The sequence below is a fragment of the Mirounga angustirostris genome, unplaced genomic scaffold, assembly GCF_029215605.1.
Source record: "Mirounga angustirostris isolate CCGP_5_RB_7025 unplaced genomic scaffold, mMirAng1.0.hap1 SCAF_5, whole genome shotgun sequence".
Lineage (NCBI taxonomy): Eukaryota > Metazoa > Chordata > Mammalia > Carnivora > Phocidae > Mirounga > Mirounga angustirostris.
The window spans coordinates 21,791,751-21,806,713 of record NW_026991713.1 but is presented as its reverse complement, the minus strand read 5'-3'; the positions used below and the strand labels follow the sequence as shown (position 1 = coordinate 21,806,713).

Here is a 14,963-nt window from a genome sequence, read left to right as displayed (position 1 = left end):
TGGAGCGGGGAAGCCAGCTGCAGAGACGGAGCCGAGGTGCAGGCTTTCAGCTCGGGGTTGTCATAAACCGTGATCCGCGGCACAGTTGGGCCACTGCTCCTCCAGCACGGACCCAACAAGTGGCAGATCTGGGGAGACTCTCCTTCCTCCCCTGGGAGGAGCGGCATGGGAGTACACTGCAGGGATCTGCTGGGTTGGGGGACTTCACACTGAGTCAGGTGTCAGAGATAGAAACACTCAGTCACAGGCCGGGTGAGCACAGAGTGCGGCCGGAGACTGGGGAGACAGGAGTGACTGACTGCTTTTCTCTGGGTGCTCACTGAGGAGCGGGGCCCTGAGTTCTCGGCTCCTCCAGGGCGGAGATTGGGAGGCCAACATATTCACTCTCATCCTCCAAAGTTGTACCAAAAACTTGCAGGGAACAAAAGTTCCCGAGAGCAAACCCGAGCAGATTACTTAGCCAGGAGGGGGCAAGGGCGGGGCAATTCCGCCTCCGGCAAAGATATTTGGGAAGCACGGCAACAAGCCCCTCCCCCAGAAGATCAGCAAGAACAGCCCACCAAGACCAAGTTTACAGATCAATGAGAATGGCAGAACTCCAGAACTAGGGGAATACATCACATAGAATTCATGGCTTTTTTCCCATGATTCTTTAGTCTTTCAAAGTTAATTTTTTTTAACTTTTTTTTTTTTGAATTTTTCTTTTTCCCTTTTTCAACCAACATCTTATCAATCCCTTTTTTAAAAACATTTTTATTTTTCATTTTTAGAATCATATTCTATCCCTTCATAGTAGTTACCCGTATTTTTGGCATATATATATAAGTTGTTCTCTCTTTAAAATTTTGAGATAGTTTCTTCTAACAGATTAAAATATACCCTAAATCTCTAGTGTATGGTTTTGTTCTAGTCTCCTGCCTGATCACATTCTCTCCCTTTTTTTCTTTTTTTTTTTTAAATCCTCTTCTTTCTTTTTCAAACAACTTCTTATCAATTCCTTTTATAAAATTTTTTATAATTTTATCTTTACAGTCATATTCCATCCCTTCATCATATCAACCCTTATTTTTGTACATATATAAGTTTTTCTGTCTTTAAAATTTTGGGAGGCACTTTCTTCTAACAGACCAAAATGCACCCAAAATCTAGTGTGTGGCACTGATCTATGCAACAGCCTGATCATATTTGATCATATTCTGTTTTTTTTTTGTTTTGTTCTGTTTTTGTTTGTTTTTATCTTTTCCTTTTTTTTTTCTTTCTTTCCTTTCTTTTCCCCTGGCTTCAGATCTTTTCTGATTTGTTTAGAGTATATTTTCTGGGGACATTGTTACCCTGTTAGCATTTTGTTCTCTCATTCATCTATTCTCCTCTGGACAAAATGACAAGGCGGAAAAAATCACCTCAACAAAAAGAACAAGAGGTAGTACCGACTGCCAGGGACCTACTCAATATGGACATTAGTACGATGTGGGATCTAGATTTCAGAATCATCACTTTAAAGATACTAGCTGGGCTTGAAAAAAGCATGGAAGTTATTAGAGAAACCCTTTCTGGAGAAATAAAAGAACTAAAATCTAACCAAGTTGAAATAAAAAAGGCTATTAATGAGGTGCAATCAAAAATGGGGGCACTAACTGCTAGGATAAATGAGGCAGAAGAGAGAATCAGTGATATAGAAGACCAAATGATGGAAAATAAAGAAGCTGAGAAAAAGAGAGACAAACAACTACCGGATCACGAGGGCAGAATTCGAGAGATAAGCGATACCATAAGATGAAACAACTTTAGAATAATTGGGATCCCAGAAGAAGAAGAAAGAGAAAGAGGGGCAGAAGGTATATTGGAGCAAATTATAGCAGAGAACTTCCCTAATTTGGGGAAGGAAACAGGCATTAAAATCCAGGAAGCACAGAGAACCCCTCTCAAAATCAATAAAAATAGGTCAACACCCCGACATCTAATAGTAAAACTTACTATTAGTCTCATAGACAAAGAGAAAATCCTGAAAGCAGCTCGGGACAAGAGATATGTAACCTACAATGGTAGAAACATTAGATTGGCAACAGACCTATCCACAGAGACCTGGCAGGCCAGAAAGGACTGGCAGGATATATTCAGAGCACTAAATGAGAAAAATATGCAGCCAAGAATACTATATCCAGCTAGGCTGTCATTGAAAATTGAAGGAGAGATAAAAAGCTTCCAGGACAAACAAAAACTAAAGGAATTTGCAAACACAAAACCAGCCCTACAAGAAATCTTGAAAGGGGTCCTCTAAGCAAAGAGAGAGCCTAAGAGCAACACAGACCAGAAAGGAACACAGACAATATACAGTAACAGTCACCTTATAGGCAATACAATGGCACTAAGTTCCTATCTTTCAATAGTTACCCTGAATGTAAATGGGCTAAATGCCCCAATAAAAAGACACAGGCTATCAGACTGGAGAAAAAAACAAGACCCATCGATATGCTGTCTGCAAGAGACTCATTTTAGACCCATAGACACCCCCAGATTGAAAGTGAAGGGGTAGAAAACCATTTACCATGCTAATGGACACCAAAAGAACGCTGGGATGGCAATCCTCCTATCAGACAAATTAGATTTTAAACCAAAGACTGTAATAAGAGATGAGGAAGGACACTATATCCTACTTAAAGGGTCTATCCAACAAGAAGATCTAACAATTGTAAATATCTATGCCCCTAACATGGGAGCAGCCAATTATATAAGGCAATTAATAACAAAAGCAAAGAAACACATCGACAACAATACAATAATAGTGGGGGATTTTAACACCCCCCTACTGAAATGGACAGATCATCTAAGCAAAAGATCAACAAGGAAAAAAAGGCTTTAAATGACACACTGGACCAGATGGACTTCACAGACATATTCAGAACATTCCATCTCAAAGCAACGGAATACACATTCTTCCCTAGTACCCATGGAACATTCTCCAGAATAGATCATATCCTAGGTTACAAATCAGGTCTCAACTGGTACCAAAAGACTGAGATCATTCCCTGCCTATTTTCAGACCACAATGCTTTGAACTAGAACTCAATCACAAGAGGAATGTCAGAAAGAAGTCAAATACATGGAGACTAAAGAGCATCCTACTAAAGAATGAATGGGTCAACAAGGAAATTAAAGAAGAATTAAAAAAATGCATGGAAACAAATGAAAATGAAAACACAACTGTTCAAAATCTTTGGGATGCAGCAAAGGCAGTCCTAAGAAGAAAGTATATAGCAATACAAGCCTTTCTCAAGAAACAAGAAAGGTCTCAAATACACAACCTAACCCTACACCCAAAGGAGCTGGAGAAAGAACAGCAAATAAAGCCTAAACCCAGCAGGAGAAGAGAAATAATAAAGATCAGAGCAGAAATCAATGAAATAGAAACCAAAAGAACAATAGAACAGATCAACGAAACTAGGAGCTGGTTCTTTGAAAGAATTAACAAGATTGGTAAACCCCTGGCCAGACTTATCAAAAAGAAAAGAGAAATGACCCAAATAAATAAAATCATGAATGAAAGAGGAGAGATCAAAACCAACATCAAAGAAATACAATCATAAAAGCATATTATGAGCAGCTCTATGCCAGCAAATTAGATAATCCAAAAGAAATGGATGTATTCCTAGAAATGTATCAACTATCAAAACTGAACCAGGAAGAAATAGAAAACCTGAACAGACCTATAACCACTAAGGAAATTGAAGCAGTCATCAAAAATCTCCCAACAAACAAAAGCCCAGGACCAGATGGCTTCCCAGGAGAATTCTACCAAACATTTAAAGAAGAATTAACATCAATTCTTCTGAAACTGTTCCAAAAAATAGAAATGGAAGGAAAACTTCCAAACTCGTTTTATGAGGCCACCGTTACCTTGATCCCAAAACCAGACAAAGACCCCATCAAAAAGGAGAATTACAGACCAATATCCCTGATGAACATGGATGCAAAAATTCTCACCAAAATACTAGCCAAAAGGATCCAACAGTACATTAAAAGGATTATTCACCACGACCAAGTGGGATTTATCCCTGGGCTGCAAGGTTGGTTCAACATCCATAAATCAATCAATGTGATATAATACATCAATAAAAGAAAGAACAAGAACCATATGATCTTCTCAATAGATGCAGAAAAAGCATTTGACAAAGTACAGCATCATTTCTTGATCAAAACTCTTCAGAATATAGGGATAGAGGGTACATACCTCAATATCATAAAAACCATCTATGAAAAACCTAGAGTGAATATCATTCTCAATGGGGAAAAACTGAGAGCTTTCCCTCTAAGGTCAGGAACACAGCAGGGATGTCCATTATCACCACTGCTATTCAACGCAGTATTAGAAGTCCTAGCCACAGCAATCAGACCAGAAAAAGAAATCAAAGGCATCCAAATCGGCAAAGAAGAAGTCAAACTCTCACTCTTTGCAGATGATATGATACTTTATGTGGAAAACCCAAAGACTCCACCCCAAAACTGCTAGAACTCTTACAGGAATTCAGTAAAGTGGCAGGATATAAAATCAATGCACAGAAATCAGTGGCATTCCTATACACCAACAACAAGACAGAAGAAAGAGAAATTAAGGAGTTGATCCCATTTACAATTGCACCCAAAACTATAAGATACCTAGGAATAAATCTAACCAAAGAGGCAAAGAATCTGTACTCAGAAAACTATAAAATAGTCATGAAAGAAATTGAGGAAGACACAAAGAAATGGAAAAACGTTCCATGCTCATGGATTGGAAGAACAAATATTGTGAAGATGTCAAGGCTACCTAGAGCAATCTACACATTCAATGCAATCCCCATCAAAATACCATCCACTTTTTTCAAAGAAATGGGACAAATAATCCTAAAATTTGTATAGAACCAGAAAAGACCCCAAATAGCCAGAGGAATGTTGAAAAAGAAAAGCAAAGCTGGTGGCATCAAATTCCGGACTTCCAGCTCTATTACAAAGCTGTCATCATCAAGGCAGTATGGTACTGGCACAAAACAGACACATAGATCAATGGAGCAGAATAGAGAGCCCAGAAATGGACCCTCAACTCTATGGTCAACTCATCTTTGACAAAGCAGGAAAGAATGTCCAATGGAAAAAAGACAGTCTCTTCAACAAATGGTGTTGGGAAAATTGGACAGCCACGTGCAGAAGAATGAAACTGGACCATTTCCTTACACCACACACAAAAATAGACTCCAAATGGTTGAAAGACCTCAATGTGAGACAGGAGTCCATCAAAATCCTAAAGGAGAACACAGGCAGCAACCTCTCTGACCTCAGCCGCAGCAACTTCTTCCTAGAAGCATCGCCAAAGGCAAGGAAAACAAAAGCAAAAATGAACTATTGGGACTTCATCAAGATAAAAAGCTTTTGCACAGCAAAAGAAACAGTCAGCAAAACCAAAAGACAACCGACAGAATGGGAGAAGATATTTGCAAATGACAAAAAAATTTTTCAACACAAAAACTCTCCGGAACAATTTCTCTCTTGTTTTTGCTCTAATTTTGGATAGATTAGTACTTGTAGAAGTCTGGTTTTCCCCAGCAGTAACACAACTCCAGCTTTTGCTGCCCTCACACCCCAGAACACGTAAAACATAAAAACAAATTCTAACTCTGCTCATCAGCAGATTGACCTGCCGGTTCCAAGCAACTTTGTGGATTTAAGATTCTGATTGCCTGGCTGGGTTCCTAGCACCTGGGTGCTCTGCATTTGTACTGAATTCTTAGAGTCTGGGCTCTGTTTGTTGCCTAAACCTACAGTAATGACATCAGTACCAATAATAATAATGGTCATGGTTACTATGCATTTATGAAGCTACATTAATTAAGTGTGTGTTACATTCACGTATTTTTCATTTAGTGGCACTGGCTCAATGTAATAGGGATAGTATTTTTCAAAGAAGATATTGATATATTTCCATTCTTAAATTTTGTTCATTGGGAACCTCTCTTCCCCCAGGCCTAAACTGGAGACTTAATGCCTAGAAAAGGAAGGACATATAAGCCTCAGAAATTTTAAGAAGGAAAAGGCTGAAATGAGATGGGGGTATAGAAAAATAGTTCTACATGTGTGTCCTAAACTTTTCTTTCCAAACTTTATCTGGAAAGCCTGTAATATAATAGGTATTGGGAGAACATAAGGAAAGAGGGACCTAGCTCCAAATCCCATCTATATTCTGGGCATGGCCACTTCTGACTAAACTTGGTAGTTCTGCATAGTATGAACTGGCAAAGTCTTGATAAATTTTTCTGAGCCCTGCTTATTGTCCTTATGAATGAGGCCCAGAGGTTCCAGTGGCCTCCAAAAGGGGGTCTCAGAGGCATCTGGGCTGAAAGTCAAGTAGGCTGCCATGGGGCCAGCTTGGCAAGGAAAGAAGTGACTGCAACAGAGGACAGAGTGAACAGATGACAGACATGGCTGTGTAGCTGGTCCACCTTACCAGTGAGAGATGAGCTGAGGTAAGCAGTCAAAAAGAGCAGGACCTGCTGGTAATGATCTTGACTTAAATATATCACCCACAAGCTGTAGGTACACTGGGAAGGCTACCCACACCCTACTATCCCTCCTATGTTGCCCTCAGGGCCCACATACTAACCATTTGTTAGGAATTTGGACAAAAAGATAATTTAAACTTTCTCCACTCTCCTCAGTCTTTGCCCTCATTGATTCCTCACCAAGGATGACTGCATCTAGTTCATAGAGAAAATAGGAGCCATCAGACAATAAAATGTAAATTAGATAATTTCTCCTTGCTTACCAGCCTATCAATGACTTGTCATTGTTCCTAGGTCTCTTTGGTCTTAGGATAAAGACGTAAATCCTAAACATGGCTTGCAAGGCCCTGCATGATTGGCCCTTTATTTCCTCTATGGACTCAGCTCCTGCCATTTCTCCCCTTTCTCTGGAACCTGTAGTTTCATGTTAATTTCTACAACAGGGATTTTTTTTTCTTCAATATGCTAGTCCTTCTTTGGAGTATAATCTTCCCACCCCACTTGGCCTAGAACCATTCCTCTTTGACTCTCAGAGCCCAACTCTTCCTGGCAAAGCTCTGCAGACCCCTGCATGATATCAGCCATTCAGATAGTCTCACAGCCACACTTTGAGTTAATATATCTATTTTATGCTACCCAAATAAATCAATAGTCTTATTTCAACTAATTTCACTGAGAATAATAAGTTCTCACCTGATTGTTTGCACTAAGCCATATTATCCCAACATCTAACTATGTAAAATATTTTCATATTTTTAAGTACTTAAATATAGTCAATATTCTTCCTTTCTTTCTCTATCTTTCTTTCTTTCTTTCTTTCTTTCTTTCTTTCTTTCTTTCTTTCTTTCTTTTTCTTTCTTTTTTTGTCAAGCATCTACTAACCTATATCTTGCCTTCTATATGACATGCAATATGTGCAGAAAGGCAGTGGAGAAAAGTCATGAGATCCCAAAAGGAAACAGAAAAAGAGAAAGTATAGAAGTGGCATTTTATGATTTATCAAGAACTGGTAAGAATATTTTTTTGCAATTACAGGGGCACCTGGGTGGCACAGTCATTTGAGCATCTGACTCTTGCTTTCAGCTCAGGTCTGATCTCAGGGTCATGAGATCAAGCCCCACATCGGGCTCCACATTCAGCACGGAGTCTGCTTGTGTTTCTCTCTCTTCCTCTTCCTATGCCCTTCCCCCTCACTCTCTCTCAAATAAATAAAATAACTTAAAAAAAGAATATATTTGTGCTATTACATATATAATATTTGAGATAAAATCTTTCCTTTTGGCTACCTAAAATTGTGGTCTATTGAAAGCACTGCATTTAACAAATCAATACTTCAGATAATTTGTAAATGCATATTTTTAAGGAAATAAACTTTGAAGATATAATTACACATCGTTCTCACTAGCCATTAACTTCCTCTGTATTGGCTCACCCTAAATCTCACAGGGAGCTTAATGATCCCCTCAGCAGCCTGGCTTTGGTCTTCATGCCAACTGGAGTTCAAAGACCCACTCAGATGCCCATGTCCAGTGGCTGCTGGAATAACACTGTCTCAGCTTCAGGAGGACTATTTTCGGTCTGTGTGAACTAATTAAAAGGAAGGCCTTCGTTTGTCTTTCTGGCAATCCCCAAGCAGCGTGAAAGGTCCATGCCACCCTCTCTATTCTAATTTTAGTTCTCCTTTAATGTTTCTTCTCCCTTGCAGAAAAGCATCCTATGCTGCTAAGCACTTAGAAGCTTTTGTTTTTGTTATTTCTTCCATTTGGGAAGAAGCACTTTTCTACCCTACACTTTTTAGATATTCTCCTCCCATCAGTTTTCTTCAGCAGGAGGTGATGGGTTGAAACTACTAACAAAACTGGAGATAGTTACCTAGGGTAGTTAACTTCCTTAGCAAGTCCCCAAAGGGGCTAGCCCACAAAATTCTTCATATGTAGAGCTTTCTGGATACAATTTTTCATAAAGTGGAAACATCTTTACAATTGGTGATTCTCAGCTTCCTTTTCCCCAGTAATTCACAACACACCTGTCCAGGATATCTTCATTGAGGAATTCAGATCTCACAGGTCACTCATTTTGGGTAAGGCACTGTTTCTCAATCTTTTAAAACTGATATCCTTTACTTTTGCTAAAATTAAAATTATCATGTAGCTTCCTCCCACCCTGCCCTACCCCACTGTCTCAACTATCTACTTGGATATCCAATAGTGTTTCAAATTTAAATGTCCTAAACTGAGCTTCCTCATCTCAATTAATATAAACTTCATTCTTCCAGTCAGAAGGGCCCAAAAATCCTTGAGTCACACGTTTGGTCTCTTTCATTTTCTCCCACTCTATATCCGATCCATCCAAAAAAATATGTTCCCTCTACTTTATTTTTTTAAAATAGATGCAGAAGGGGTGCCTGGGTGGTACAGTCAGTTAAGTGGCCAACTCTTGGTTTCAGCTCAGGTCGTGATCTCAGGGTTGTGAGATTGAGCCTGGCATCAGACTCTGTGCTCAGCGTGGAGTCTGCTTGAGGTTCTCTCTCTCTCTCCCTGTGCCCTTCCTGCTCATGCTCTCTCTCTCTATAATAAATAAGTAAATCTTTAAAAAATAGATGCAGAATTCTAGGGGTGCCTGGGTGGCTCAGTTAGTTAAGCATCTGACTTTATATTGGCTCAGGTCATGATCTCAAGGTTGTGAGATCCAGCTCTGCATGGGGCTCCATATTGGGCATGGATCCTGCTTAAGATTCTCCCTCTCTCCTTCTTCCTTTGCACCTCCCCTTGTTCATGCTCTCTATATCTCTCTAAAAAAAAGATGAAAAAAGATGCAGAATTCTACCACCTCTCACTGCTTCTATCTTTAAAAACCTGCTACCTGAGCAAAAAGAACACATTGGCAACAATTAGGGGTACCCCAATGACTGAAATATCTTATCAGAAGGGCTCTCTGGTCATTCAAAAGTTTCATATGAGATGGAGATGCATGGTGGTCAAGAGGAAAACAAGCTCCCTAAAGGAGCGATCCTCCATGGATCACCACTCTCAGGGGGCCCTAGGCAGCCAGGGGACAACAAAAGAGGTCTTAGCATCTCAGGTAAGAGTGGGACAAAGTACAGAAGAAATTAACTTAGATAAAGTTCACTTATTTCATAATTCGTTAAATAAATGGAAAGACTACTTTAAATATTTTGAAGGGAGATCAATGTAGAAATAAACATGGTTCTTTATACCGAATATTTCTTCTAAAAAATTGCGCTGATTTAACCACAGTATGTAAGGCTATTTTGTGGAGGGAGAAGCTAACTCAGCGGCTCACCTTCAGAGTTCTAATTATAATTTTTCTTGGTTTCTTGTGCATCCTCCTCTCTGAACCACCTCTTATCATTCCACCCCACTTCTTTAGTACCTTGACTTCAGCAATTCTTTGACCCAACTGGAATCTCCAATCCAATGATCCTTTTGATTTTTCACTGTTACTTGTTCCCTTGTTATTCTCTTTTTCCTATTTCTCCATCTTGAATTTTACGGTCAAACATTACTCTCATTCTCTTGTGTTCCTTGCTCTTCAATATACCCATTTGACAAAAACACAATGTAAAATTCAACTCTCTGAAAACTATGCACTTGTGTTCCTCCATCTGAACTGAGCTGGAGAAAAATAGAACCACAGTGGCTAATCCAACTTTAAGTTCATGAACATGAACCTCAAATGGGCTCTTAATGCTGCCAGGCAATTATCATATCTCCCTTTTCCATTCACTGTCTCTTTCTACTAAACAACTCTCATTCCTTCTTCTCTTTCCTCAACCTCCACATCTCCTTTTCCCTCTTTCATCTCAACTGATACTGCTGCTTTCTCCTTAATAGAGAAAACAGAAATTATCAGAACAGATATTCCTCAGATTCTCACCACATGGACCCCTTTCCAGCATTTGTACCCACAGTGGAAACATCTTTCTTGCCTGTTTCTCATGATCCTGTCTAAAGCCAATCTCTCTTCTTGGTTAATAGAACCCATTCTCTCTCCTCCTTCATTGCAATTTTATAATTCTCCTTGGAAGATATTTCTTGAAAAGGTAGTTTATATTTGTTTTAAGTCCTCTCCTCCCATTCTTTCTTAAACCCATTATGTTGGGCTTTTGCCCCATCATTTTCAACCAAATTGCTCTTGTCATGGTCAACAGTAACCTCCACATTGTTAAATCCACTAGTCAATTCTGACTCAGTCCTCATCCTACTCAACTTGTTAGCTACATTTGACAGAGTTGATGACACTTTCCCTCTTAATAACTTTCTTCATCTGAATTCAGAACACAATGCTCACCAGAAGACTTCGTCCTACCTAACAGGTTTTTCCTTCTCAATCTCCTTTGCTGGTATTGCCTTTTATCCCCTCTTTCACTGAGCTCAGTTTTTGGTCTTCTATCTACACTCATGCCATATCATCTAAATAGTGATGGTGTTCACATTTGTGTCTTCAGACTGGACCTTCAGCTGCTGCTTGACACATCTATTCAGATACCAAGTAGGCTTCTCATCCTGGTATTTCTCCCTGTTCACCAAACCTGCTCTTCTGACAACCTCTCAGATGTCAGATCATAATAAATCCATTCTGACAGTTGTTTAGGACAAAAATCTTGCAGTTTTCCTTATTTCTTTTTCTCTCATATATTACATCTACTCCACCATGAAATCCTACTAGCTCTACCTTAAAAATATGTCTAATATCCATCCATTTCCCTATACCTCTACTGTTTCACCTTTGATCTGAGCTGTCTTCATCTCTCATCTTACTGCAGTACTATAATAACCTCTTAACTGGCCTTCCTGCTTCCACTCTGTTCCCCTTCTTCAGTCCACTCACAACACAAGAGAATAATCCTCATAAACAGAAGTTAGATCATGTCACTCTTCTTCTCAAAGACCTGAACTTACTCCTCATTTCACCTGAGTAAAACCCAAACTCCTTATAATGGCCTATTATTTCCTATATGATCTATCTGCACCCCTCTTCTTACTTACAAATATTCCATATTTCAGGGAATGGCAGTCTGATTTGACGAATCTACTTAAACCAGAGACTTTAGAGGGTTCCTTGAACTTTTCCCCTTTACCATCATACATCCAATCAGTTATCATAACCTGTTGATGGTTTCCTTGTGTCTCTCAAATCCATTTACATCTTTCCATTGCTGATGACATTGTTTCAACCCACCTCCAATTTAACCTCATCTCATATCTATCTACTACATTTTAACACCAGAGTGATCTTCCTAGTTAAGTGCAAATCTATTCATATCACTCCATAGTGTGTCCAACTCCACATATCTGTCACTAACCAACTTTTTTGATGATTCATAAATTGATACTTGGAATATATAAGACAGTGTCTTACAACTAGCAAGCTTTATTATAATTCAGGCTACTTTTGAAATGTCTGTTATGATAAAATCATTGGGTCACTTACTCAAAGTGTTTTACAGTACATAATTCATTTTTTAAAAGATTTTATTTATTTATTTGACAGAGAGAGATAACGAGAGCAGGAACACAAGCAGGGGGAGTGGGAGAGGGAGAAGCAGGCCTCCCACCAAACAGTTTGCCCGATGAGGGGCTCAATCCCAGGACCCCGGGATCACAACCCAAACCAAAGGCAGACTTAACGACTGAGCCACCCAGGTTCCCCTATAATTCATCTTCGAGGATATATTAGTCTTTGTTCTATAAATAGACTTTTCTCAAGATTAATTCTTTTGTGCATGTAATCATTTATAAAATGAACTGTAGATTTATCTAATAATTTAGATTATATTTTTAATTTAAGAAAAGGTCAGCTACTATGTACATATCTAGGCTATTTCCATCTTAAGATTACTGTAGATTTTAAATAATAATATTAAATAAGAAAAAAATAATATTAAACAATAATGAAAATATTAAAGGAGAATATTAGTTTCCATAGCCTACAAAATATATTCACATAAATAAGCTCATTTATTACTAAAAGTACTCAAAGAGTAGATATTATTTCCCTTTTTCAGAGGAACAAATTGGAGTTCAGAGAAGATAAGTGATTTGATGAAAAATATCCAGCCAGTCAGTGATAGAACTAACTCTGGAATTCATACTCTTTCAATGTATACCATGAGGTAGTGCCTGTATGTGCAGGTTTTTATTTATTTATTTAATTTTATTTTAGAGAGGTGGGGGAGGGCAGAGGGAGAGGGAGAGAGAATCTAAAGCAGGCTCCACGCCTACACAGGGCTCAATCTCATGACCCTGAGATCATGACCTGAGCTGAAATCAAGAGTCAGTTGCTTAACTGACTGAGCCACCCAGGAGTCCCATATGTGCAGGTTTTTAAATACAAAGTATAATAAACCATCTATATATAAAATAATGAATGCTACTTTTCAAGTTGATAAATGCCTACCTTAAAAGTTTTATTTATAAAATTAAAAATTTTAGTTTTTAATGTAAAACAAATCAGCATTGTCCTTCCACACTATTACTAAATATCAATCTATTCTAAAATTTTTGATGTAACATGGAGGTGACATATTACATTAGGAAGCCATAGTAACATGCTGTTTGAAACTATTTCAACCATAAAAAGGTTAGATTTTGGTTCTATTCAAAGGTCAGATCTGAAAATACCAATTTTGGGATGTGTGGCAAATTACAATTTCTTCACACGTTTTGGACGGTACCACTGAAGTTCTGACAGCAGTAAAATGTGTGTTTCTATCCTCTCCCCCTAGTGGTAAGAGATTTGGGAAAAGACCCATCGCTTCTTTCACTCTTAATTTTTGTATAAATAAATAAAATTTCTACCTACCTCAAAGGACAGTTGAAAAAATTCAAAAATTAATCATCCAAAAAAACCACTTAGTGTACCAACTAAAATGAATCTCAGATTTTCCTAAAGCAAGTATTAGAGGACTTTTCATTCCTCCCATTTTAGAATTTTAAATCTGGAACTAGTCATTCAAGTAAGTATTAATTGAGTAATAATCATATATGCAGAACCTTTTCTGGGGTCTATACATCATTTATATTCACAAATCATATCCCATTCCCTCCTCTCATAATGAATCTGGTGCATGGCAGACATACAATAAATGCTCATACTCAGTGAACTAGTGCAAGGCTTCATGAATATTATAATAACTCCCACTAACAGTTACTAACATTTATTGAGCACTAACTATGTGACAGACACAGTGCTAATTACTTTGCATACATTCTCACTCTATAGGAGAAGCTAATATAAGTTAATATAATTAATTAATTTTTAGTTTAATTCTATAGCTAAGAAAATAATAGCATAAAGAGGTTAAGTCTTAGCTAGCTGGTAAGAAGTTCAGTCCCATAGTTAGTAAACAAACTTAGGTAGCCTGACTTCAGTGCCTACAAAGTGTCAGAGATCCATCCATTCTCTTACAGTTCTAGAAAAAGGAGAGAAGATAATAAATAAGGAAACAAATGAACAGTGTAATTTTACATAGTAAATAAGGATATGGAAAAAGGAGAACAGGATAATTTGACAGAAATGACAAGAGCAATGTTGAAACATGGTTTATCCTCTTCCTGTGTTTCCTTGTCTACAAATAATAACACCTAATTCATATATCAGTTATGAGATTTAAATAGGTTAATATACATAAAATGCCTAAAATAGTATATGATGTATAGTATTAAAGTTTTTGCTTAAAACTTATTGGTTATATTTATGATTGTTCTTTTTGCATCTTTGTTATTATAATTGTCATCATATTGAGGGCCTTACTCAAGATAAGGTGATCTGGGCAGGCCTCTATGAGAAAGTGTATTTGCACCAAAACCCAAATGACACTTAGCCACATAAAAATTTGAAGACAGATTCCAGGCAGCAGGGCTAGAATGCCTAGAAAAGAAGGCCAGGGTGGGCCCGGATGAGTTTGCTCAAGTTTAGATTAAAGAGCTGATCAGAGGGATGCCTGGTGGCTCAGTCAGTTAAGTGTCTCCCTGTGGTTCAGGTCATGATCTCAGGGTCCTGGGATCAAGTCCCAGATCCGGCTCCCTGGTCAGCAGGGAGCCTGCTTCTCCCTCTCCCTCTGACTGCCGCTCCCCCATCTGTGCGTGCGCTCTCGCTCAAATAAATAAATAAATAAAATCTTTTTTTTTAAAGAGCTGGTCAGAGCTAGGTTATACTGGGCTTCATTGGCCATAGTGAGGAGTTGGATTTTATTCAAAGTTCAGTGAGAAGCCACTGATTATTTTAGGCATGATAATGACATACTTTGATTTGCATTTTATAAATATCATTCTGGTTGCCATGAAAAGGTTAGATAATAGCTTCTATAGAATATCAATGTCACCACTTCCATTATTTTTAAAATCTTAGTTTTCCTGGGGGAAAATAATTTTCTTCCTGTATTTTTGGAACGTTTGTATCAGTGCTCTT

General features: G+C 38.2%; 1 protein-coding gene across 1 annotated transcript in view; it reads right to left on the bottom strand.

Annotated features, from left to right (window-relative positions):
- ANKS1B (ankyrin repeat and sterile alpha motif domain containing 1B) overlaps positions 1-14,963 on the bottom strand; it is a 1,110,621-nt gene that overhangs the window by 620,694 nt on the left and 474,964 nt on the right. The window lies entirely within an intron of this gene.